This window comes from Pseudophryne corroboree, chromosome 11 (genome assembly GCF_028390025.1).
Source record: "Pseudophryne corroboree isolate aPseCor3 chromosome 11, aPseCor3.hap2, whole genome shotgun sequence".
NCBI classification, from domain to species: Eukaryota; Metazoa; Chordata; class Amphibia; order Anura; family Myobatrachidae; genus Pseudophryne; species Pseudophryne corroboree.
This window is the reverse complement of record NC_086454.1, coordinates 63,982,229-64,005,846: the sequence shown is the minus strand read 5'-3', so window position 1 is coordinate 64,005,846 and position 23,618 is coordinate 63,982,229. Positions and strand designations below refer to the sequence as shown.

The 23,618-nt window shown below is 34.7% G+C and overlaps 28 non-coding genes across 28 annotated transcripts; all 28 read right to left on the bottom strand.

The window, feature by feature from the left end:
- Positions 1–254: 254 nt before the first annotated feature.
- TRNAS-GCU (transfer RNA serine (anticodon GCU)) lies at positions 255–336 on the bottom strand. The gene has a single exon. It is a non-coding gene; the product is annotated as a tRNA-Ser (tRNA).
- Positions 337–1,085: 749 nt separating this feature from the next.
- TRNAS-GCU (transfer RNA serine (anticodon GCU)) lies at positions 1,086–1,167 on the bottom strand. The gene has a single exon. It is a non-coding gene; the product is annotated as a tRNA-Ser (tRNA).
- A 767-nt stretch (positions 1,168–1,934) lies between these two features.
- On the bottom strand, positions 1,935–2,016 carry TRNAS-GCU (transfer RNA serine (anticodon GCU)). Its single transcript has one exon. It is a non-coding gene; the product is annotated as a tRNA-Ser (tRNA).
- Positions 2,017–2,765: 749 nt separating this feature from the next.
- Positions 2,766–2,847, bottom strand: TRNAS-GCU (transfer RNA serine (anticodon GCU)). The gene has a single exon. It is a non-coding gene; the product is annotated as a tRNA-Ser (tRNA).
- Positions 2,848–3,614: 767 nt separating this feature from the next.
- On the bottom strand, positions 3,615–3,696 carry TRNAS-GCU (transfer RNA serine (anticodon GCU)). Its single transcript has one exon. It is a non-coding gene; the product is annotated as a tRNA-Ser (tRNA).
- A 767-nt stretch (positions 3,697–4,463) lies between these two features.
- On the bottom strand, positions 4,464–4,545 carry TRNAS-GCU (transfer RNA serine (anticodon GCU)). Its single transcript has one exon. It is a non-coding gene; the product is annotated as a tRNA-Ser (tRNA).
- A 749-nt stretch (positions 4,546–5,294) lies between these two features.
- On the bottom strand, positions 5,295–5,376 carry TRNAS-GCU (transfer RNA serine (anticodon GCU)). The gene has a single exon. It is a non-coding gene; the product is annotated as a tRNA-Ser (tRNA).
- A 767-nt stretch (positions 5,377–6,143) lies between these two features.
- Positions 6,144–6,225, bottom strand: TRNAS-GCU (transfer RNA serine (anticodon GCU)). Its single transcript has one exon. It is a non-coding gene; the product is annotated as a tRNA-Ser (tRNA).
- Positions 6,226–6,972: 747 nt separating this feature from the next.
- TRNAS-GCU (transfer RNA serine (anticodon GCU)) lies at positions 6,973–7,054 on the bottom strand. The gene has a single exon. It is a non-coding gene; the product is annotated as a tRNA-Ser (tRNA).
- Positions 7,055–7,821: 767 nt separating this feature from the next.
- TRNAS-GCU (transfer RNA serine (anticodon GCU)) lies at positions 7,822–7,903 on the bottom strand. The gene has a single exon. It is a non-coding gene; the product is annotated as a tRNA-Ser (tRNA).
- Positions 7,904–8,652: 749 nt separating this feature from the next.
- Positions 8,653–8,734, bottom strand: TRNAS-GCU (transfer RNA serine (anticodon GCU)). Its single transcript has one exon. It is a non-coding gene; the product is annotated as a tRNA-Ser (tRNA).
- Positions 8,735–9,501: 767 nt separating this feature from the next.
- Positions 9,502–9,583, bottom strand: TRNAS-GCU (transfer RNA serine (anticodon GCU)). The gene has a single exon. It is a non-coding gene; the product is annotated as a tRNA-Ser (tRNA).
- Positions 9,584–10,330: 747 nt separating this feature from the next.
- On the bottom strand, positions 10,331–10,412 carry TRNAS-GCU (transfer RNA serine (anticodon GCU)). Its single transcript has one exon. It is a non-coding gene; the product is annotated as a tRNA-Ser (tRNA).
- Positions 10,413–11,180: 768 nt separating this feature from the next.
- TRNAS-GCU (transfer RNA serine (anticodon GCU)) lies at positions 11,181–11,262 on the bottom strand. Its single transcript has one exon. It is a non-coding gene; the product is annotated as a tRNA-Ser (tRNA).
- Positions 11,263–12,029: 767 nt separating this feature from the next.
- On the bottom strand, positions 12,030–12,111 carry TRNAS-GCU (transfer RNA serine (anticodon GCU)). The gene has a single exon. It is a non-coding gene; the product is annotated as a tRNA-Ser (tRNA).
- Positions 12,112–12,858: 747 nt separating this feature from the next.
- TRNAS-GCU (transfer RNA serine (anticodon GCU)) lies at positions 12,859–12,940 on the bottom strand. Its single transcript has one exon. It is a non-coding gene; the product is annotated as a tRNA-Ser (tRNA).
- A 768-nt stretch (positions 12,941–13,708) lies between these two features.
- Positions 13,709–13,790, bottom strand: TRNAS-GCU (transfer RNA serine (anticodon GCU)). Its single transcript has one exon. It is a non-coding gene; the product is annotated as a tRNA-Ser (tRNA).
- Positions 13,791–14,557: 767 nt separating this feature from the next.
- TRNAS-GCU (transfer RNA serine (anticodon GCU)) lies at positions 14,558–14,639 on the bottom strand. Its single transcript has one exon. It is a non-coding gene; the product is annotated as a tRNA-Ser (tRNA).
- A 748-nt stretch (positions 14,640–15,387) lies between these two features.
- TRNAS-ACU (transfer RNA serine (anticodon ACU)) lies at positions 15,388–15,469 on the bottom strand. The gene has a single exon. It is a non-coding gene; the product is annotated as a tRNA-Ser (tRNA).
- Positions 15,470–16,217: 748 nt separating this feature from the next.
- TRNAS-GCU (transfer RNA serine (anticodon GCU)) lies at positions 16,218–16,299 on the bottom strand. Its single transcript has one exon. It is a non-coding gene; the product is annotated as a tRNA-Ser (tRNA).
- Positions 16,300–17,067: 768 nt separating this feature from the next.
- Positions 17,068–17,149, bottom strand: TRNAS-GCU (transfer RNA serine (anticodon GCU)). Its single transcript has one exon. It is a non-coding gene; the product is annotated as a tRNA-Ser (tRNA).
- A 767-nt stretch (positions 17,150–17,916) lies between these two features.
- On the bottom strand, positions 17,917–17,998 carry TRNAS-GCU (transfer RNA serine (anticodon GCU)). The gene has a single exon. It is a non-coding gene; the product is annotated as a tRNA-Ser (tRNA).
- Positions 17,999–18,745: 747 nt separating this feature from the next.
- On the bottom strand, positions 18,746–18,827 carry TRNAS-GCU (transfer RNA serine (anticodon GCU)). The gene has a single exon. It is a non-coding gene; the product is annotated as a tRNA-Ser (tRNA).
- Positions 18,828–19,594: 767 nt separating this feature from the next.
- Positions 19,595–19,676, bottom strand: TRNAS-GCU (transfer RNA serine (anticodon GCU)). Its single transcript has one exon. It is a non-coding gene; the product is annotated as a tRNA-Ser (tRNA).
- A 748-nt stretch (positions 19,677–20,424) lies between these two features.
- On the bottom strand, positions 20,425–20,506 carry TRNAS-GCU (transfer RNA serine (anticodon GCU)). Its single transcript has one exon. It is a non-coding gene; the product is annotated as a tRNA-Ser (tRNA).
- A 754-nt stretch (positions 20,507–21,260) lies between these two features.
- Positions 21,261–21,342, bottom strand: TRNAS-GCU (transfer RNA serine (anticodon GCU)). The gene has a single exon. It is a non-coding gene; the product is annotated as a tRNA-Ser (tRNA).
- A 748-nt stretch (positions 21,343–22,090) lies between these two features.
- Positions 22,091–22,174, bottom strand: TRNAS-GCU (transfer RNA serine (anticodon GCU)). The gene has a single exon. It is a non-coding gene; the product is annotated as a tRNA-Ser (tRNA).
- Positions 22,175–22,937: 763 nt separating this feature from the next.
- On the bottom strand, positions 22,938–23,019 carry TRNAS-GCU (transfer RNA serine (anticodon GCU)). Its single transcript has one exon. It is a non-coding gene; the product is annotated as a tRNA-Ser (tRNA).
- Between the last annotated feature and the right edge of the window lie 599 nt (positions 23,020–23,618).

Here is a 23,618-nt window from a genome sequence, read left to right as displayed (position 1 = left end):
TGTCATAGACTTTAAATTATCTAAACATAAATCATTTTAACCTATACTTGTGAGCTAATCCACCATCATGGGGGATAAAGCATTTGCAAAATAAATTCTAGATAGTAGTATTGACATTGCATGTTCAAATATCAAGACACTTGCTCATGTTTACCATCTTAAAGTAGACTTCTTGATTTGACTTGTTTATTTTGGCCATTTGTGTCAGTAGCAGTATTTGTAAAAATGCCTCTTCTACCTAAAAAGCATTGTGACGACGAGGATGGGATTTGAACCCATGCGTGCAGAGCACAATGGATTAGCAGTCCATCGCCTTAACCACTCGGCCACCTCGTCTCGCTGCTATGCAATATGGCAAACATTCCAACACCACTAGTTATACTTCAAAGTCAATTCTTTATGTTCTTGTAGATTGTGTCATTTTCACAATTACGAGCTTGATAGCAAGTCGACTTTCAACCATCCTTGGCTTTAGGAACATTTATTTAATTTTAACTGAAACTTGTGAACAAATCCACCATCACCCACCTCACAAACAAAAATGATTTTTAATACTTCTGGCCAATAACATGACCTTCTCTGTAAAAGTAATGTATTAATTTTCACTAAATGTGTTCTATGCTTGTCTTTAATGAAGTGACAGACTATGTTACATGAGTTACAGTAATTTCAAATCTCTGCAAATATTACAAACATCACCATTTAGAGTTTGCTGTCACTGTAACGTAAACAAGAAAATTATGCAGGAATAAGGTTTAACCTATATTAAGGGCTCTGCTGTAAAAATGTTTTAACTGCATCCCATATCAGTTTAACAGAGCCCAAGAAATGTCATAGACTTTAAATTATCTAAACATAAATCATTTTAACCTATACTTGTGAGCTAATCCACCATGATGGGGGATAAAGCATTTGCAAAATAAATTCTAGATAGTAGTATTGACATTGCATGTTCAAATATCAAGACACTTGCTCATGTTTACCATCTTAAAGTAGACTTCTTGATTTGAATTGTTTATTTTGGCCATTTGTGTGTCAGTATCAGTATTTGTAAAAATGCCTCTTCTACCTAAAAAGCATTGTGACGACGAGGATGGGATTTGAACCCATGCGTGTAGAGCACAATGGATTAGCAGTCCATCGCCTTAACCACTCAGCCACCTCGTCTCACTGGTATGCAATCTGGGAAACATTCCAACACCACTAGTTATACTTCAAAGTCAATTCTTTATGTTCTTGTAGATTGTGTCATTTTCACAATCACGAGCTTGATAGCAAGTCGACTTTCAACCATCCTTGGCTTTAGGAACATTTATTTAATTTTAACCGAAACTTGTGAACAAATCCACCATCACCCACCTCACAAACAAAAATGATTTTTAATACTTCTGGCCAATAACATGACCTTCTCTGTAAAAGTAATGTATTAATTTTCACTAAATGTGTTCTATGCTTGTCTTTAAGGAAGTGACAGACTATGTTACATGAGTTACAGTAATTTCAAATCTCTGCAAATATTACAAACATCACCATTTAGAGTTTGCTGTCACTGTAATGTAAACAAGAAAATTATGCAGGAATAAGGTTTAACCTATATTAAGGGCTCTGCTGTAAAATTTTTTAACTGCACCCCATATCAGTTTAATAAAGCCCAAGAAATGTCATAGACTTTAATTATCTAAACATAAATCATTTTAACCTATACTTGTGAGTTAATCCACCATCACGGGGAAATAAAGCATTTGCCAAACAAATTCAAGATAGTAGTATTGACAATGCATGTTCAAATATCAAGACACTTGCTCATGTTTACCATCTTAAAGTAAACTTCTTTATTTGACTTGTTTATTTTGGCCATTTTTGTGTCAGCTTCACTTGCTGGTTTATGATGCAGTATTTGTAAAAATGCCTCTTCTACCGAAAGAGCATTATGACGACGAGGATGGGATTTGAACCCATGCGTGCAGAACACAATGGATTAGCAGTCCATCGCCTTAACCACTCGGCCGCCTCGTCTCACTGGTATGCAATTTGGCAAACTTTCCAACACCACTTGTTATACTTCAAAGTCATTTCTTTATGTTCTTGTAGATTGTGTCATTTTCACAATCACGAGCTTGATAGCAAGTCGACTTTTAACCATCCTTGGCTTTAGGAACATTTATTTAATTTTAACTGAAACTTGTGAACAAATCCACCATCACCCACCTCACAAACAAAAATGATTTTTAATACTTCTGGCCAATAACATGACCTTCTCTGTAAAAGTAATGTATTAATTTTCACTAAATGTGTTCTATGCTTGTCTTTAATGAAGTGACAGACTATGTTACATGAGTTACAGTAATTTCAAATCTCTGCAAATATTACAAACATCACCATTTAGAGTTTGCTGTCACTGTAATGTAAACAAGAAAATTATGCAGGAATAAGGTTTAACCTATATTAAGGGCTCTGCTGTAAAAATGTTTTAACTGCATCCCATATCAGTTTAACAGAGCCCAAGAAATGTCATAGACTTTAAATTATCTAAACATAAATCATTTTAACCTATACTTGTGAGCTAATCCACCATGATGGGGGATAAAGCATTTGCAAAATAAATTCTAGATAGTAGTATTGACATTGCATGTTCAAATATCAAGACACTTGCTCATGTTTACCATCTTAAAGTAGACTTCTTGATTTGAATTGTTTATTTTGGCCATTTGTGTGTCAGTATCAGTATTTGTAAAAATGCCTCTTCTACCTAAAAAGCATTGTGACGACGAGGATGGGATTTGAACCCATGCGTGTAGAGCACAATGGATTAGCAGTCCATCGCCTTAACCACTCGGCCACCTCGTCTCACTGGTATGCAATCTGGGAAACATTCCAACACCACTAGTTATACTTCAAAGTCAATTCTTTATGTTCTTGTAGATTGTGTCATTTTCACAATCACGAGCTTGATAGCAAGTCGACTTTCAACCATCCTTGGCTTTAGGAACATTTATTTAATTTTAACCGAAACTTGTGAACAAATCCACCATCACCCACCTCACAAACAAAAATGATTTTTAATACTTCTGGCCAATAACATGACCTTCTCTGTAAAAGTAATGTATTAATTTTCACTAAATGTGTTCTATGCTTGTCTTTAAGGAAGTGACAGACTATGTTACATGAGTTACAGTAATTTCAAATCTCTGCAAATATTACAAACATCACCATTTAGAGTTTGCTGTCACTGTAATGTAAACAAGAAAATTATGCAGGAATAAGGTTTAACCTATATTAAGGGCTCTGCTGTAAAAAATTTTAACTGCACCCCATATCAGTTTAATAAAGCCCAAGAAATGTCATAGACTTTAATTATCTAAACATAAATCATTTTAACCTATACTTGTGAGCTAATCCACCATCATGGGGAAATAAAGCATTTGCCAAACAAATTCAAGATAGTAGTATTGACAATGCATGTTCAAATATCAAGACACTTGCTCATGTTTACCATCTTAAAGTAGACTTCTTGATTTGACTTGTTTATTTTGGCCATTTTTGTGTCAGCTTCACTTGCTGGTTTATGAAGCAGTATTTGTAAAAATGCCTCTTCTACCTAAAGAGCATCGTGACGACAAGGATGGGATTTGAACCCATGCGTGCAGAGCACAATGGATTAGCAGTCCATCGCCTTAACCACTCGGCCACCTCGTCTCGCTGGTATGCAATATAGCAAACATTCCAACACCACTAGTTATACTTCAAAGTCAATTCTTTATGTTCTTGTAGATTGTGTCATTTTCACAATCACGAGCTTGATAGCAAGTCGACTTTCAACCATCCTTGGCTTTAGGAACATTTATTTAATTTTAACCGAAACTTGTGAACAAATCCACCATCACCCACCTCACAAACAAAAATGATTTTTAATACTTCTGGCCAATAACATGACCTTCTCTGTAAAAGTAATGTATTAATTTTCACTAAATGTGTTCTATGCTTGTCTTTAAGGAAGTGACAGACTATGTTACATGAGTTACAGTAATTTCAAATCTCTGCAAATATTACAAACATCACCATTTAGAGTTTGCTGTCACTGTAATGTAAACAAGAAAATTATGCAGGAATAAGGTTTAACCTATATTAAGGGCTCTGCTGTAAAATTTTTTAACTGCACCCCATATCAGTTTAATAAAGCCCAAGAAATGTCATAGACTTTAATTATCTAAACATAAATCATTTTAACCTATACTTGTGAGTTAATCCACCATCACGGGGAAATAAAGCATTTGCCAAACAAATTCAAGATAGTAGTATTGACAATGCATGTTCAAATATCAAGACACTTGCTCATGTTTACCATCTTAAAGTAAACTTCTTTATTTGACTTGTTTATTTTGGCCATTTTTGTGTCAGCTTCACTTGCTGGTTTATGATGCAGTATTTGTAAAAATGCCTCTTCTACCGAAAGAGCATTATGACGACGAGGATGGGATTTGAACCCATGCGTGCAGAACACAATGGATTAGCAGTCCATCGCCTTAACCACTCGGCCGCCTCGTCTCACTGGTATGCAATTTGGCAAACTTTCCAACACCACTTGTTATACTTCAAAGTCATTTCTTTATGTTCTTGTAGATTGTGTCATTTTCACAATCACGAGCTTGATAGCAAGTCGACTTTTAACCATCCTTGGCTTTAGGAACATTTATTTAATTTTAACTGAAACTTGTGAACAAATCCACCATCACCCACCTCACAAACAAAAATGATTTTTAATACTTCTGGCCAATAACATGACCTTCTCTGTAAAAGTAATGTATTAATTTTCACTAAATGTGTTCTATGCTTGTCTTTAATGAAGTGACAGACTATGTTACATGAGTTACAGTAATTTCAAATCTCTGCAAATATTACAAACATCACCATTTAGAGTTTGCTGTCACTGTAATGTAAACAAGAAAATTATGCAGGAATAAGGTTTAACCTATATTAAGGGCTCTGCTGTAAAAATGTTTTAACTGCATCCCATATCAGTTTAACAGAGCCCAAGAAATGTCATAGACTTTAAATTATCTAAACATAAATCATTTTAACCTATACTTGTGAGCTAATCCACCATGATGGGGGATAAAGCATTTGCAAAATAAATTCTAGATAGTAGTATTGACATTGCATGTTCAAATATCAAGACACTTGCTCATGTTTACCATCTTAAAGTAGACTTCTTGATTTGAATTGTTTATTTTGGCCATTTGTGTGTCAGTATCAGTATTTGTAAAAATGCCTCTTCTACCTAAAAAGCATTGTGACGACGAGGATGGGATTTGAACCCATGCGTGTAGAGCACAATGGATTAGCAGTCCATCGCCTTAACCACTCGGCCACCTCGTCTCACTGGTATGCAATCTGGGAAACATTCCAACACCACTAGTTATACTTCAAAGTCAATTCTTTATGTTCTTGTAGATTGTGTCATTTTCACAATCACGAGCTTGATAGCAAGTCGACTTTCAACCATCCTTGGCTTTAGGAACATTTATTTAATTTTAACCGAAACTTGTGAACAAATCCACCATCACCCACCTCACAAACAAAAATGATTTTTAATACTTCTGGCCAATAACATGACCTTCTCTGTAAAAGTAATGTATTAATTTTCACTAAATGTGTTCTATGCTTGTCTTTAAGGAAGTGACAGACTATGTTACATGAGTTACAGTAATTTCAAATCTCTGCAAATATTACAAACATCACCATTTAGAGTTTGCTGTCACTGTAATGTAAACAAGAAAATTATGCAGGAATAAGGTTTAACCTATATTAAGGGCTCTGCTGTAAAAAATTTTAACTGCACCCCATATCAGTTTAATAAAGCCCAAGAAATGTCATAGACTTTAATTATCTAAACATAAATCATTTTAACCTATACTTGTGAGCTAATCCACCATCATGGGGAAATAAAGCATTTGCCAAACAAATTCAAGATAGTAGTATTGACAATGCATGTTCAAATATCAAGACACTTGCTCATGTTTACCATCTTAAAGTAGACTTCTTGATTTGACTTGTTTATTTTGGCCATTTTTGTGTCAGCTTCACTTGCTGGTTTATGAAGCAGTATTTGTAAAAATGCCTCTTCTACCTAAAGAGCATCGTGACGACAAGGATGGGATTTGAACCCATGCGTGCAGAGCACAATGGATTAGCAGTCCATCGCCTTAACCACTCGGCCACCTCGTCTCGCTGGTATGCAATATAGCAAACATTCCAACACCACTAGTTATACTTCAAAGTCAATTCTTTATGTTCTTGTAGATTGTGTCATTTTCACAATCACGAGCTTGATAGCAAGTCGACTTTCAACCATCCTTGGCTTTAGGAACATTTATTTAATTTTAACCGAAACTTGTGAACAAATCCACCATCACCCACCTCACAAACAAAAATGATTTTTAATACTTCTGGCCAATAACATGACCTTCTCTGTAAAAGTAATGTATTAATTTTCACTAAATGTGTTCTATGCTTGTCTTTTAGGAAGTGACAGACTATGTTACGTGAGTAACAGTAATTTCAAATCTCTGCAAATATTACAAACATCACCATTTAGAGTTTGCTGTCACTGTAATGTAAACAAGAAAATTATGCAGGAATAAGGTTTAACCTATATTAAGGGCTCTGCTGTAAAAAAAATTAACTGCACCCCATATCAGTTTAATAAAGCCCAAGAAATGTCATAGACTTTAATTATCTAAACATATATTATTTTAACCTATACTTGTGAGCTAATCCACCATCATGGGGGATAAAGCATTTGCAAAATAAATTCTAGATAGTAGTATTGACATTGCATGTTCAAATATCAAGACACTTGCTCATGTTTACCATCTTAAAGTAGACTTCTTGATTTGACTTGTTTATTTTGGCCATTTGTGTGTCAGTAGCAGTATTTGTAAAAATGCCTCTTCTACCTAAAAAGCATTGTGTCGACAAGGATGGGATTTGAACCCATGCGTGCAGAGCACAATGGATTAGCAGTCCATCGCCTTAACCACTCGGCCACCTCGTCTCACTGGTATGCAATCTGGCAATAATTCCAACACCACTAGTTATACTTCAAAGTCAATTCTTTATGTTCTTGTAGATTGTGTCATTTTCACAATCACGAGCTTGATAGCAAGTCGACTTTCAACCATCCTTGGCTTTAGGAACATTTATTTAATTTTAACCAAAACTTGTGAACAAATCCACCATCACCCACCTCACAAACAAAAATGATTTTTAATACTTCTGGCCAATAACATGACCTTCTCTGTAAAAGTAATGTATTAATTTTCACTAAATGTGTTCTATGCTTGTCTTTAATGAAGTGACAGACTATGTTACATGAGTTACAGTAATTTCAAATCTCTGCAAATATTACAAACATCACCATTTAGAGTTTGCTGTCACTGTAATGTAAACAAGAAAATTATGCAGGAATAAGGTTTAACCTATATTAAGGGCTCTGCTGTAAAAAAAATTAACTGCACCCCATATCAGTTTAATAAAGCCCAAGAAATGTCATAGACTTTAATTATCTAAACATAAATTATTTTAACCTATACTTGTGAGTTAATCCACCATCACGGGGAAATAAAGCATTTGCCAAACAAATTCAAGATAGTAGTATTGACAATGCATGTTCAAATATCAAGACACTTGCTCATGTTTACCATCTTAAAGTAAACTTCTTGATTTGACTTGTTTATTTTGGCCATTTTTGTGTCAGCTTCACTTGCTGGTTTATGATGCAGTATTTGTAAAAATGCCTCTTCTACCGAAAGAGCATTATGACGACGAGGATGGGATTTGAACCCATGCGTGCAGAGCACAATGGATTAGCAGTCCATCGCCTTAACCACTCGGCCGCCTCGTCTCACTGGTATGCAATTTGGCAAACTTTCCAACACCACTTGTTATACTTCAAAGTCATTTCTTTATGTTCTTGTAGATTGTGTCATTTTCACAATCACGAGCTTGATAGCAAGTCGACTTTTAACCATCCTTGGCTTTAGGAACATTTATTTAATTTTAACTGAAACTTGTGAACAAATCCACCATCACCCACCTCACAAACAAAAATGATTTTTAATACTTCTGGCCAATAACATGACCTTCTCTGTAAAAGTAATGTATTAATTTTCACTAAATGTGTTCTATGCTTGTCTTTAATGAAGTGACAGACTATGTTACATGAGTTACAGTAATTTCAAATCTCTGCAAATATTACAAACATCACCATTTAGAGTTTGCTGTCACTGTAATGTAAACAAGAAAATTATGCAGGAATAAGGTTTAACCTATATTAAGGGCTCTGCTGTAAAAATGTTTTAACTGCATCCCATATCAGTTTAACAGAGCCCAAGAAATGTCATAGACTTTAAATTATCTAAACATAAATCATTTTAACCTATACTTGTGAGCTAATCCACCATGATGGGGGATAAAGCATTTGCAAAATAAATTCTAGATAGTAGTATTGACATTGCATGTTCAAATATCAAGACACTTGCTCATGTTTACCATCTTAAAGTAGACTTCTTGATTTGAATTGTTTATTTTGGCCATTTGTGTGTCAGTATCAGTATTTGTAAAAATGCCTCTTCTACCTAAAAAGCATTGTGACGACGAGGATGGGATTTGAACCCATGCGTGTAGAGCACAATGGATTAGCAGTCCATCGCCTTAACCACTCGGCCACCTCGTCTCACTGGTATGCAATCTGGGAAACATTCCAACACCACTAGTTATACTTCAAAGTCAATTCTTTATGTTCTTGTAGATTGTGTCATTTTCACAATCACGAGCTTGATAGCAAGTCGACTTTCAACCATCCTTGGCTTTAGGAACATTTATTTAATTTTAACCGAAACTTGTGAACAAATCCACCATCACCCACCTCACAAACAAAAATGATTTTTAATACTTCTGGCCAATAACATGACCTTCTCTGTAAAAGTAATGTATTAATTTTCACTAAATGTGTTCTATGCTTGTCTTTAAGGAAGTGACAGACTATGTTACATGAGTTACAGTAATTTCAAATCTCTGCAAATATTACAAACATCACCATTTAGAGTTTGCTGTCACTGTAATGTAAACAAGAAAATTATGCAGGAATAAGGTTTAACCTATATTAAGGGCTCTGCTGTAAAAAATTTTAACTGCACCCCATATCAGTTTAATAAAGCCCAAGAAATGTCATAGACTTTAATTATCTAAACATAAATCATTTTAACCTATACTTGTGAGCTAATCCACCATCATGGGGAAATAAAGCATTTGCCAAACAAATTCAAGATAGTAGTATTGACAATACATGTTCAAATATCAAGACACTTGCTCATGTTTACCATCTTAAAGTAGACTTCTTGATTTGACTTGTTTATTTTGGCCATTTTTGTGTCAGCTTCACTTGCTGGTTTATGAAGCAGTATTTGTAAAAATGCCTCTTCTACCTAAAGAGCATCGTGACGACAAGGATGGGATTTGAACCCATGCGTGCAGAGCACAATGGATTAGCAGTCCATCGCCTTAACCACTCGGCCACCTCGTCTCGCTGGTATGCAATATAGCAAACATTCCAACACCACTAGTTATACTTCAAAGTCAATTCTTTATGTTCTTGTAGATTGTGTCATTTTCACAATCACGAGCTTGATAGCAAGTCGACTTTCAACCATCCTTGGCTTTAGGAACATTTATTTAATTTTAACCGAAACTTGTGAACAAATCCACCATCACCCACCTCACAAACAAAAATGATTTTTAATACTTCTGGCCAATAACATGACCTTCTCTGTAAAAGTAATGTATTAATTTTCACTAAATGTGTTCTATGCTTGTCTTTTAGGAAGTGACAGACTATGTTACGTGAGTAACAGTAATTTCAAATCTCTGCAAATATTACAAACATCACCATTTAGAGTTTGCTGTCACTGTAATGTAAACAAGAAAATTATGCAGGAATAAGGTTTAACCTATATTAAGGGCTCTGCTGTAAAAAATTTTAACTGCACCCCATATCAGTTTAATAAAGCCCAAGAAATGTCATAGACTTTGATTATCTAAACATATATTATTTTAACCTATACTTGTGAGCTAATCCACCATCATGGGGGATAAAGCATTTGCAAAATAAATTCTAGATAGTAGTATTGACATTGCATGTTCAAATATCAAGACACTTGCTCATGTTTACCATCTTAAAGTAGACTTCTTGATTTGACTTGTTTATTTTGGCCATTTGTGTGTCAGTAGCAGTATTTGTAAAAATGCCTCTTCTACCTAAAAAGCATTGTGACGACAAGGATGGGATTTGAACCCATGCGTGCAGAGCACAATGGATTAGCAGTCCATCGCCTTAACCACTCGGCCACCTCGTCTCACTGGTATGCAATCTGGCAAAAATTCCAACACCACTAGTTATACTTCAAAGTCAATTCTTTATGTTCTTGTAGATTGTGTCATTTTCACAATCACGAGCTTGATAGTAAGTCGACTTTCAACCATCCTTGGCTTTAGGAACATTTATTTAATTTTAACCAAAACTTGTGAACAAATCCACCATCACCCACCTCACAAACAAAAATGATTTTTAATACTTCTGGCCAATAACATGACCTTCAATGTAAAAGTAATGTATTAATTTTCACTAAATGTGTTCTATGCTTGTCTTTAATGAAGTGACAGACTATGTTACATGAGTTACAGTAATTTCAAATCTCTGCAAATATTACAAACATCACCATTTAGAGTTTGCTGTCACTGTAATGTAAACAAGAAAATTATGCAGGAATAAGGTTTAACCTATATTAAGGGCTCTGCTGTAAAAATGTTTTAACTGCATCCCATATCAGTTTAACAAAGCCCAAGAAATGTCATAGACTTTAATTATCTAAACATAAATCATTTTAACCTATACTTGTGAGCTAATCCACCATCATGAGGAAATAAAACATTTGCCAAACAAATTCATGATAGTAGTATTGACAATGCATGTTCAAATATCAAGACACTTGCTCATGTTTACCATCTTAAAGTAGACTTCTTGATTTGACTTGTTTATTTTGGCCATTTTTGTGTCAGCTTCACTTGCTGGTTTATGAAGCAGTATTTGTAAAAATGCCTCTTCTACCTAAAGAGCATCGTGACGACAAGGATGGGATTTGAACCCATGCGTGCAGAGCACAATGGATTAGCAGTCCATCGCCTTAACCACTCGGCCACCTCGTCTCGCTGGTATGCAATATAGCAAACATTCCAACACCACTAGTTATACTTCAAAGTCAATTCTTTATGTTCTTGTAGATTGTGTCATTTTCACAATCACGAGCTTGATAGCAAGTCGACTTTCAACCATCCTTGGCTTTAGGAACATTTATTTAATTTTAACCGAAACTTGTGAACAAATCCACCATCACCCACCTCACAAACAAAAATGATTTTTAATACTTCTGGCCAATAACATGACCTTCTCTGTAAAAGTAATGTATTAATTTTCACTAAATGTGTTCTATGCTTGTCTTTAATGAAGTGACAGACTATGTTACATGAGTTACAGTAATTTCAAATCTCTGCAAATATTACAAACATCACCATTTAGAGTTTGCTGTCACTGTAATGTAAACAAGAAAATTATGCAGGAATAAGGTTTAACCTATATTAAGGGCTCTGCTGTAAAAAATTTTAACTGCACCCCATATCAGTTTAATAAAGCCCAAGAAATGTCATAGACTTTAATTATCTAAACATAAATCATTTTAACCTATACTTGTGAGCTAATCCACCATCATGGGGAAATAAAGCATTTGCCAAACAAATTCAAGATAGTAGTATTGACAATGCATGTTCAAATATCAAGACACTTGCTCATGTTTACCATCTTAAAGTAGACTTCTTGATTTGACTTGTTTATTTTGGCCATTTTTGTGTCAGCTTCACTTGCTGGTTTATGAAGCAGTATTTGTAAAAATGCCTCTTCTACCTAAAGAGCATCGTGACGACAAGGATGGGATTTGAACCCATGCGTGCAGAGCACAATGGATTAGCAGTCCATCGCCTTAACCACTCGGCCACCTCGTCTCGCTGGTATGCAATATAGCAAACATTCCAACACCACTAGTTATACTTCAAAGTCAATTCTTTATGTTCTTGTAGATTGTGTCATTTTCACAATCACGAGCTTGATAGCAAGTCGACTTTCAACCATCCTTGGCTTTAGGAACATTTATTTAATTTTAACCGAAACTTGTGAACAAATCCACCATCACCCACCTCACAAACAAAAATGATTTTTAATACTTCTGGCCAATAACATGACCTTCTCTGTAAAAGTAATGTATTAATTTTCACTTAATGTTTTCTATGCTTGTCTTTTAGGAAGTGACAGACTATGTTACGTGAGTAACAGTAATTTCAAATCTCTGCAAATATTACAAACATCACCATTTAGAGTTTGCTGTCACTGTAATGTAAACAAGAAAATTATGCAGGAATAAGGTTTAACCTATATTAAGGGCTCTGCTGTAAAAATTTTTAACTGCAACCCATATCAGTTTAATAAAGCCCAAGAAATGTCATAGACTTTAATTATCTAAACATATATTATTTTAACCTATACTTGTGAGCTAATCCACCATCATGGGGGATAAAGCATTTGCAAAATAAATTCTAGATAGTAGTATTGACATTGCATGTTCAAATATCAAGACACTTGCTCATGTTTACCATCTTAAAGTAGACTTCTTGATTTGACTTGTTTATTTTGGCCATTTGTGTGTCAGTAGCAGTATTTGTAAAAATGCCTCTTCTACCTAAAAAGCATTGTGACGACAAGGATGGGATTTGAACCCATGCGTGCAGAGCACAATGGATTAGCAGTCCATCGCCTTAACCACTCGGCCACCTCGTCTCACTGGTATGCAATCTGGCAAAAATTCCAACACCACTAGTTATACTTCAAAGTCAATTCTTTATGTTCTTGTAGATTGTGTCATTTTCACAATCACGAGCTTGATAGCAAGTCGACTTTCAACCATCCTTGGCTTTAGGAACATTTATTTAATTTTAACCAAAACTTGTGAACAAATCCACCATCACCCACCTCACAAACAAAAATGATTTTTAATACTTCTGGCCAATAACATGACCTTCTCTGTAAAAGTAATGTATTAATTTTCACTAAATGTGTTCTATGCTTGTCTTTAATGAAGTGACAGACTATGTTACATGAGTTACAGTAATTTCAAATCTCTGCAAATATTACAAACATCACCATTTAGAGTTTGCTGTCACTGTAATGTAAACAAGAAAATTATGCAGGAATAAGGTTTAACCTATATTAAGGGCTCTGCTGTAAAAATGTTTTAACTGCATCCCATATCAGTTTAACAAAGCCCAAGAAATGTCATAGACTTTAATTATCTAAACATAAATCATTTTAACCTATACTTGTGAGCTAATCCACCATCATGAGGAAATAAAACATTTGCCAAACAAATTCAAGATAGTAGTATTGACAATGCATGTTCAAATATCAAGACACTTGCTCATGTTTACCATCTTAAAGTAGACTTCTTGATTTGACTTGTTTATTTTGGCCATTTTTGTGTCAGCTTCACTTGCTGGTTTATGAAGCAGTATTTGTAAAAATGCCTCTTCTACCTAAAGAGCATTGTGACGACAAGGATGGGATTTGAACCCATGCATGCAGAGCACAATGGATTAGCAGTCCATCGCCTTAACCACTCGGCCACCTCGTCTCACTGGTTTGCAGTCTGGCAAAATTTCCAACACCACTTGTTAAACTTCAGAGTCAATTCTTTATGTTCTTGTAGATTGTGTCATTTTCACAATCACGAGCTTGATAGTAAGTCGACTTTCAACCATCCTTGGCTTTAGGAACATTTATTTAATTTTAACCGATACTTGTGAACAAATTCACCATCATCCACCTCACAAACAAAAATGTTTTTTAATACTTCTGGCCAATAACATGACCTTCTCTGTAAAAGTAATGTGTTAATTTTCACTAAATGTGTTCTATGCTTGTCTTTAATGAAGTGACAGACTATGTTACATGAGTTACAGTAATTTCAAATCTCTGCAAATATTACAAACATCACCATTTAGAGTTTGCTGTCACTGTAATGTAAACAAGAAAATTATGCAGGAATAAGGTTTAACCTATATTAAGGGCTCTGCTGTAAAAAAAATTAACTGCACCCCATATCAGTTTAATAAAGCCCAAGAAATGTCATAGACTTTAATTATCTAAACATAAATTATTTTAACCTATACTTGTGAGTTAATCCACCATCACGGGGAAATAAAGCATTTGCCAAACAAATTCAAGATAGTAGTATTGACAATGCATGTTCAAATATCAAGACACTTGCTCATGTTTACCATCTTAAAGTAGACTTCTTGATTTGACTTGTTTATTTTGGCCATTTTTGTGTCAGCTTCACTTGCTGGTTTATGATGCAGTATTTGTAAAAATGCCTCTTCTACCGAAAGAGCATTATGACGACGAGGATGGGATTTGAACCCATGCGTGCAGAGCACAATGGATTAGCAGTCCATCGCCTTAACCACTCGGCCGCCTCGTCTCACTGGTATGCAATTTAGCAAACTTTCCAACACCACTTGTTATACTTCAAAGTCATTTCTTTATGTTCTTGTAGATTGTGTCATTTTCACAATCACGAGCTTGATAGCAAGTCGACTTTTAACCATCCTTGGCTTTAGGAACATTTATTTAATTTTTACTGATACTTGTGAACAAATCCACCATCATCCACCTCACAAACAAAAATGATTTTTAATTCTTCTGGCCAATAACATGACCTTCTCTGTAAAAGTAATGTAATAATTTTCCCTAAATGTGTTCTATGCTTGTCTTTAATGAAGTGACAGACTATGTTACATGAGTTACAGTAATTTCAAATCTCTGCAAATATTACAAACATCACCATTTAGAGTTTGCTGTCACTGTAATGTAAACAAGAAAATTATGCAGGAATAAGGTTTAACCTATATTAAGGGCTCTGCTGTAAAAAAAATTAACTGCACCCCATATTAGCTTAATAAAGCCCAAGAAATGTCATAGACTTTAATTATCTAAACATAAATTATTTTAACCTATACTTGTGAGTTAATCCACCATCATGGGGAAATAAAGCATTTGCCAAACAAATTCAAGATAGTAGTATTGACAATGCATGTTCAAATATCAAGACACTTGCTCATGTTTACCATCTTAAAGTAGACTTCTTGATTTGACTTGTTTATTTTGGCCATTTGTGTGTCAGTAGCAGTATTTGTAAAAATGCCTCTTCTACCTAAAAAGCATTGTGTCGACTAGGATAGGATTTGAACCCATGCGTGCTGAGCACAATGGATTAGTAGTCCATCGCCTTAACCACTCGGCCACCTCGTCTCACTGGTAAGCAATCTGGCAAACTTTCCAACACCACTTGTTATACTTCAAAGTCAATTCTTTATGTTCTTGTAGATTGTGTCATTTTCACAATCACGAGCTTGATAGCAAGTCGACTTTCATCCATCCTTGGCTTTAGGAACATTTATTTAATTTTAACCGAAACTTGTGAACAAATTCACCATCATCCACCTCACAAACAAAAATGATTTTTAATACTTCTGGCCAATAACATGACCTTCTCTGTAAAAGTAATGTATTAATTTTCACTAAATGTGTTCTATGCTTGTCTTTAATGAGGTGACAGACTATGTTACATGAGTTACAGTAATTTCAAATCTCAGCAAATATTACAAACATCACCATTTAGAGTTTGCTGTCACTATAATGTAAACAAGAAAATTATGCAGGAATAAGGTTTAACCTATATTAAGGGCTCTGCTGTAAAAAATTTTTAACTGCATCCCATATCAGTTTAACAAAGCCCAAGAAATGTCATAGACTTTAATTATCTAAACATAAATCATTTTAACTTATACTTGTGTGCTAATCCACCATCATGGGGAATAAAGCATTTGCAAAATAAATTCTAGATAGTAGTATTGACATTGCATGTTCAAATATCAAGACACTTGCTCATGTTTACCATCTTAAAGTAGACTTCTTGATTTGATTGGTTTATTTTGGCCATTTGTGTGTCAGTAGCAGTATTTGTAAAAATGCCTCTTCTACCTAAAAAGTATTGTGACGATTAGGATAGGATTTGAACCCATGCGTGCTGAGCACAATGGATTAGCAGTCCATCGCCTTAACCACTCGGCCACCTCGTCTCACTGGTGTGCAATCTGGCAAACTTTCCAACACCACTTGTTATACTTCAAAGTCAATTCTTTATGTTCTTGTAGATTGTGTCATTTTCACAATCACGAGCTTGATAGCAAGTCGACTTTCAACCATCCTTGGCTTTAGGAACATTTATTTAATTTTAACCGAAACTTGTGAACAAATCCACCATCACCCACCTCACAAACAAAAATGATTTTTAATACTTCTGGCCAATAACATGACCTTCTCTGTAAAAGTAATGTATTAATTTTCACTAAATGTGTTCTATGCTTGTCTTTAAGGAAGTGACAGACTATGTTACATGAGTTACAGTAATTTCAAATCTCTGCAAATATTAAAAACATCACCATTTAGAGTTTGCTGTCACTGTAATGTAAACAAGAAAATTATGCAGGAATAAGGTTTAACCTATATTAAGGGCTCTGCTGTAAAAATGTTTTAACTGCATCCCATATCAGTTTAACAAAGCCCAAGAAATGTCATAGACTTTAATTATCTAAACATAAATCATTTTAACCTATACTTGTGAGCTAATCCACCATCATGAGGAAATAAAACATTTGCCAAACAAATTCAAGATAGTAGTATTGACAATGCATGTTCAAATATCAAGACACTTGCTCATGTTTACCATCTTAAAGTAGACTTCTTGATTTGACTTGTTTATTTTGGTCATTTTTGTGTCAGCTTCACTTGCTGGTTTATGAAGCAGTATTTGTAAAAATGCCTCTTCTACCTAAAGAGCATTGTGACGACAAGGATGGGATTTGAACCCATGCGTGCAGAGCACAATGGATTAGCAGTCCATCGCCTTAACCACTCGGCCACCTCGTCTCACTGGTTTGCAGTCTGGCAAAATTTCCAACACCACTTGTTAAACTTCAGAGTCAATTCTTTATGTTCTTGTAGATTGTGTCATTTTCACAATCACGAGCTTGATAGTAAGTCGACTTTCAACCATCCTTGGCTTTAGGAACATTTATTTAATTTTAACCGATACTTGTGAACAAATTCACCATCATCCACCTCACAAACAAAAATGTTTTTTAATACTTCTGGCCAATAACATGACCTTCTCTGTAAAAGTAATGTATTAATTTTCACTAAATGTGTTCTATGCTTGTCTTTAATGAAGTGACAGACTATGTTACATGAGTTACAGTAATTTCAAATCTCTGCAAATATTACAAACATCACCATTTAGAGTTTGCTGTCACTGTAATGTAAACAAGAAAATTATGCAGGAATAAGGTTTAACCTATATTAAGGGCTCTGCTGTAAAAAAAATTAACTGCACCCCATATCAGTTTAATAAAGCCCAAGAAATGTCATAGACTTTAATTATCTAAACATAAATTATTTTAACCTATACTTGTGAGTTAATCCACCATCACGGGGAAATAAAGCATTTGCCAAACAAATTCAAGATAGTAGTATTGACAATGCATGTTCAAATATCAAGACACTTGCTCATGTTTACCATCTTAAAGTAGACTTCTTGATTTGACTTGTTTATTTTGGCCATTTTTGTGTCAGCTTCACTTGCTGGTTTATGATGCAGTATTTGTAAAAATGCCTCTTCTACCGAAAGAGCATTATGACGACGAGGATGGGATTTGAACCCATGCGTGCAGAGCACAATGGATTAGCAGTCCATCGCCTTAACCACTCGGCCGCCTCGTCTCACTGGTATGCAATTTAGCAAACTTTCCAACACCACTTGTTATACTTCAAAGTCATTTCTTTATGTTCTTGTAGATTGTGTCATTTTCACAATCACGAGCTTGATAGCAAGTCGACTTTTAACCATCCTTGGCTTTAGGAACATTTGTTTAATTTTAACCGATACTTGTGAACAAATTCACCATCATCCACCTCACAAACAAAAATGATTTTTAATACTTCTGGCCAATAACATGACCTTCTCTGTAAAAGTAATGTATTAATTTTCACTAAATGTGTTCTATGCTTGTCTTTAATGAAGTGACAGACTGTTACATGAGTTACAGTAATTTCAAATCTCTGCAAATATTACAAACATCACCATTTAGAGTTTGCTGTCACTGTAATGTAAACAAGAAAATTATGCAGGAATAAGGTTTAACCTATATTAAGGGCTCTGCTGTAAAAATGTTTTAACTGCATCCCATATCAGTTTAACAAAGCCCAAGAAATGTCATAGACTTTAAATTATCTAAACATAAATCATTTTAACCTATACTTGTGAGCTAATCCACCATCATGGGGGATAAAGCATTTGCAAAATAAATTCTAGATAGTAGTATTGACATTGCATGTTCAAATATCAAGACACTTGCTCATGTTTACCATCTTAAAGTAGACTTCTTTATTTGACTTATTTATTTTGGCAATTTGTGTGTCAGTAGCAGTATTTGTAAAAATGCCTCTTCTACCTAAAGAGCATTGTGACGACGAGGATAGGATTTGAACCCTTGCGTGCAGAGCACAATGGATTAGCAGTCCATCGCCTTAACCACTCGGCCACCTCGTCTCACTGGTATGCAATCAGGCAAACTTTCCAACACCACTTGTTATACTTCAAAGTCAATTCTTTATGTTCTTGTAGATTGTGTCATTTTCACAATCACGAGCTTGATAGCAAGTCGACTTTCAACCATCCTTGGCTTTAGGAACATTTATTTAATTTTTACTGATACTTGTGAACAAATCCACCATCATCCACCTCACAAACAAAAATGATTTTTAATTCTTCTGGCCAATAACATGACCTTCTCTGTAAAAGTAATGTAATAATTTTCCCTAAATGTGTTCTATGCTTGTCTTTAATGAAGTGACAGACTATGTTACATGAGTTACAGTAATTTCAAATCTCTGCAAATATTACAAACATCACCATTTAGAGTTTGCTGTCACTGTAATGTAAACAAGAAAATTATGCAGGAATAAGGTTTAACCTATATTAAGGGCTCTGCTGTAAAAAAAATTAACTGCACCCCATATCAGCTTAATAAAGCCCAAGAAATGTCATAGACTTTAATTATCTAAACATAAATTATTTTAACCTATACTTGTGAGTTAATCCACCATCATGGGGAAATAAAGCATTTGCCAAACAAATTCAAGATAGTAGTATTGACAATGCATGTTCAAATATCAAGACACTTGCTCATGTTTACCATCTTAAAGTAGACTTCTTGATTTGACTTGTTTATTTTGGCCATTTTTGTGTCAGCTTCACTTGCTGGTTTATGATGCAGTATTTGTAAAAATGCTTCTTCTACCTAAAGAGCATTGTGACGACGAGGATGGGATTTGAACCCATGCGTGCAGACCACAATGGATTAGCAGTCCATCGCATTAACCACTCGGCCACTTCGTCTAACTGGTATGCAGTCTGGCAAACTTTCCAACACCACTTGTTATACTTCAAAGTCAATTCTTTATGTTCTTGTAGATTGTGTCATTTTCACAATCACGAGCTTGATAGCAAGTCGACTTTCAACCATCCTTGGCTTTAGGAACATTTATTTAATTTTAACCGAAACTTGTGAACAAATCCACCATCACCCACCTCACAAACATAAATGATTTTTAATACTTCTGGCCAATAACATGACCTTCTCTGTAAAAGTAATGTATTAATTTTCATTAAATGTGTTCTATGCTTGTCTTTAATGAGGTGACAGACTATGTTACATGAGTTACAGTAATTTCAAATCTCAGCAAATATTACAAACATCACCATTTAGAGTTTGCTGTCACTATAATGTAAACAAGAAAATTATGCAGGAATAAGGTTTAACCTATATTAAGGGCTCTGCTGTAAAAAAATTTTAACTGCATCCCATATCAGTTTAACAAAGCCCAAGAAATGTCATAGACTTTAATTATCTAAACATAAATCATTTTAACTTATACTTGTGTGCTAATCCACCATCATGGGGAATAAAGCATTTGCAAAATAAATTCTAGATAGTAGTATTGACATTGCATGTTCAAATATCAAGACACTTGCTCATGTTTACCATCTTAAAGTAGACTTCTTGATTTGATTGGTTTATTTTGGCCATTTGTGTGTCAGTAGCAGTATTTGTAAAAATGCCTCTTCTACCTAAAAAGTATTGTGACGACTAGGATAGGATTTGAACCCATGCGTGCTGAGCACAATGGATTAGCAGTCCATCGCCTTAACCACTCGGCCACCTCGTCTCACTGGTATGCAATCTGGCAAACTTTCCAACACCACTTGTTATACTTCAAAGTCAATTCTTTATGTTCTTGTAGATTGTGTCATTTTCACAATCACGAGCTTGATAGCAAGTCGACTTTCAACCATCCTTGGCTTTAGGAACATTTATTTAATTTTAACCGAAACTTGTGAACAAATCCACCATCACCCACCTCACAAACAAAAATGATTTTTAATACTTCTGGCCAATAACATGACCTTCTCTGTAAAAGTAATGTATTCATTTTCACTAAATGTGTTCTATGCTTGTCTTTAATGAAGTGACAGACTATGTTACATGAGTTACAGTAATTTCAAATCTCTGCAAATATTACAAACATCACCATTTAGAGTTTGCTGTCACTGTAATGTAAACAAGAAAATTATGCAGGAATAAGGTTTAACCTATATTAAGGGCTCTGCTGTAAAAAAATTTAACTGCATCCCATATCAGTTTAACAAAGCCCAAGAAATGTCATAGACTTTAATTATCTAAACATAAATCATTTTATCCTATACTTGTGAGCTAATCCACCATCATGAGGAAATAAAACATTTGCAAAATAAATTCTAGATAGTTGTATTGACATTGCATGTTCAAATATCAAGACACTTGCTCATGTTTACCATCTTAAAGTAGACTTCTTGATTTGACTTGTTTATTTTGGACATTTGTGTGTCAGCTTTTGTAGCAGTGTTTGTAAAAATACCTCTTCTACCTAAAAGGCATTGTGATGATTAGGATGGGATTTGAACCCATGCGTGCAGAGGACAATGGATCAGCAGTCCATTGCCTTAACCACTCAGCAACCTCGTCTCACTGGTATGCTATCTGGCAAACATTCCAACACCACTAGTTATACTTCAAAGTCAATTCTTTATGTTCTTGTAGATTGTGTCATTTTCACAATCACGAGCTTGATAGCAAGTCGACTTTCAACCATCCTTGGCTTTAGGAACATTTATTTAATTTTAACCGAAACTTGTGAACAAATCCACCATCACCCACCTCACAAACAAAAATGATTTTTAATACTTCTGGCCAATAACATGACCTTCTCTGTAAAAGTAATGTATTAATTTTCACTAAATGTGTTCTATGCTTGTCTTTAAGGAAGTGACAGACTATGTTACATGAGTTACAGTAATTTCAAATCTCTGCAAATATTAAAAACATCACCATTTAGAGTTTGCTGTCACTGTAATGTAAACAAGAAAATTATGCAGGAATAAGGTTTAACCTATATTAAGGGCTCTGCTGTAAAAAAATGTAACTGCATCCCATATCAGTTTAACAAAGCCCAAGAAATGTCATAGACTTTAAATTATCTAAACATAAATCATTTTCACCTATACTTGTGAGCTAATCCACCATCATGGGGGATAAAGCATTTGCAAAATAAATTCTAGATAGTAGTATTGACATTGCATGTTCAAATATCAAGACACTTGCTCATGTTTACCATCTTAAAGTAGACTTCTTGATTTGACTTGTTTATTATGGCAATTTGTGTGTCAGTAGCAGTATTTGTAAAAATGCCTCTTCTACCTAAAAAGCATTATGACGACAAGGATGGGATTTGAACCCATGCATGCAGAGCACAATGGATTAGCAGTCCATCGCCTTAACCACTCAGCCACCTCGGATCACTGGTATGCAATCTGGCAAACATTCCAACACCACTAGTTATACTTCAAAGTCAATTCTTTATGTTCTTGTAGATTGTGTCATTTTCACAATCACGAGCTTGATAGCAAGTCGACTTTCAACCATCCTTGGCTTTAGGAACATTTATTAATTTTAACCGAAACTTGTGAACAAATCCACCATCACCCACCTCACAAACAAAAATGATTTTTAATACTTCTGGCCAATAACATGACCTTCTCTGTAAAAGTAATATATTAATTTTCTTAAATGTGTTCTATGCTTGTCTTTAAGGAAGTGACAGACTATGTTACATGAGTTACAGTAATTTCAAATCTCTGCAAATATTACAAACATCTCCATTTAGAGTTTGCTGTCACTGTAATGTAAACAAGAAAATTATGCAGGAATAAGGTTCAACCTATATTAAGGGCTCTGCTGTAAAAAAAATTAACTGCACCCCATATCAGTTTAATAAATCCCAAGAAATGTCATAGACTTTAATTATCTAAACATAAATTATTTTAACCTATACTTGTGAGTTAATCCACCATCATGGGGAAATAAAGCATTTGCCAAACAAATTCAAGATAGTAGTATTGACAATGCATGTTCAAATATCAAGACACTTGCTCATGTTTACCATCTTAAAGTAAACTTCTTGATTTGACTTGGTTATTTTGGCCATTTTTGTGTCAGCTTCACTTGCTGGTTTATGATGCAGTATTTGTAATTATGCCTCTTCTGCCGAAAGAGCATTGTGATGACGAGTATGGGATTTGAACCCATGCGTTCAGAGCACAATGGATTAGCAGTCCATCGCCTTAACCACTCGGCCACCTCATCTCACTGGTATGCAACCTGGCAAACTTTCCAACACCACTTTTTATACTTCAAAGTCAATTCTTTATGTTCTTGTAGATTGTGTCATTTTCACAATCACGAGCTTGATAGCAAGTCGACTTTCAACCATCCTTGGCTTTAGGAACATTTATTTAATTTTAACCGAAATTTGTGAACAAATCCACCATCACCCACTTCACAAACAAAAATGATTTTTAATACTTCTGGCCAATAACATGACCTTCTCTGTAAAAGTAATGTATTAATTTTCACTAAATGTGTTCTATGCTTGTCTTTAATGAGGTGACAGGCTATGTTACATGAGTTACAGTAATTTCAAATCTCAGCAAATATTACAAACATCACCATTTAGAGTTTGCTGTCACTGTAATGTAAACAAGAAAATTATGCAGGAATAAGGTTTAACCTATATTAAGGGCTCTGCTGTAAAAAAAAATTAACTGCATCCCATATCAGTTTAATAAAGCCCAAGAAATGTCATAGACTTTAATTATCTAAACATAAATCATTTTAACCTATACTTGAGAGCTAATCCACCATCATGGGGGATAAAGCATTTGCAAAATAAATTCTAGATAGTA